Raw genomic sequence first — 1,461 nt, 5'->3', positions numbered from 1 at the left:
TTGCACTATATGAAGAATAACATGGAATCAGGATTTGAGGAGGATTTTTTAAAAATCTGTGATATGCAGGTGACAACAGCTTTGCTTTCTGAAAGTGAGGATGACGCGAAGCACTTGCTGATAAAGATCAAGGATTGCAGCCTTCAATATGGATTACAACTCAGTGCAAAGAAAACCACAATACTCACAAATAGACCAATTGATAACATCAAGGTAAATACGAAGATTGCAGTAGTAAGTATCGCCTTTTTTTGGTGCCACAGGCAATGCTCATGGAAGAGGTAACCACGAAATCAAATGATGTATTCCATTGGTCATATCTGTTGAGAAGCAAGGATTTCACTTTGAGACCGAAAGTACACCTGACATCAGTCATGGTATTTTCAATGACCTCACATTCATGTGAGAGTTGGAAAAGGAAGACCAGAGAGGAAGCAATGTACTTGCAGTATGGTATTGGAAAGAATATTGAAAGAACCATTGCTTGTCAGACGAACAAACAAACCCGTTCTGGACAAAGTATAAGAATGTTCCTTGTAAGTAGGCAAACCAGCAATGTCCTAGTCTGAACAATAAGAAAACATAAGGTGGAAAAAGAAAAGGAGAGAGAGAAAAGAAAAACAAAACAAAACAACTCCGCTGAGCCTACCCCCTGGTCCTGGGGGAGATCTGGGGGCTGCCCCTCCTAGCCCGAAGTCCATTCTTGGGGCTCCTCAGGCCCTCTGTGGCTCGGCTTTACTCCAATTGCTGATCTGCTATGCTCTCTTCCTGCTTTGTCCTGCTGTGGGGTATTCAATCCACATTCTCTCTGCCGTGTGTCCTCATTATTGTCCTGTGTCACTGTACGCTCCAGTTAGGGGACAACATGTCTTGAGTTGTTGGCAGTCCCACGTTCCTCTCTCTGCCTTAGCAGCTCCATTAGCAGGGACATCATCCTCCGGCTTTGTGTGTCTGTATGGAGTCCAGGCCGACCGTCCCTTTCTCTTTGTCCTTCTTGGTTGGCTTCCGTGTGGGCGTGGTAAGTCATCCCCCCGCCCAGCCCCAACCTGAATGTCTAGTGTCATTCTCTGTGGCACACATTTCCAGGGCGGAAGTCAGACTGGCTCTGGATGGCGCTGGCCCAGACTTTTCATGCAATCCTTCACATGGTTATGTTGCCCTCCTGGTTTGGTGCGCCATGATTGGGGGTTGGAGCGGAGATCCAAAGCCCATCTGTGGAGAATGTGACATCCGCCCACAGAGGGGTCGCAGGGAAGGGATGTGTTAATTAGGGTGCAGTAGAGCACTGATGGATCACACAATATACCTCTGATCCCTTGAGGCCTCCTCACTCCCCACTATCATGACCCTAGTCCTGCTCCCTACTCTGTGGTTGCATAGGCTGGTGTGCTTCTTCTATGTGGGCTTTGTTGCTTCTGAGCTTGATGGCCGCTTGATTACCTTCAAGCCTTTAAGACCCCA

The sequence above is a fragment of the Echinops telfairi genome, unplaced genomic scaffold (assembly GCF_000313985.2).
Source record: "Echinops telfairi isolate 266 unplaced genomic scaffold, ASM31398v2 ScPeMD7_7469;HRSCAF=8507_0, whole genome shotgun sequence".
Lineage (NCBI taxonomy): Eukaryota > Metazoa > Chordata > Mammalia > Afrosoricida > Tenrecidae > Echinops > Echinops telfairi.
This window is presented reverse-complemented; position numbering follows the sequence as displayed.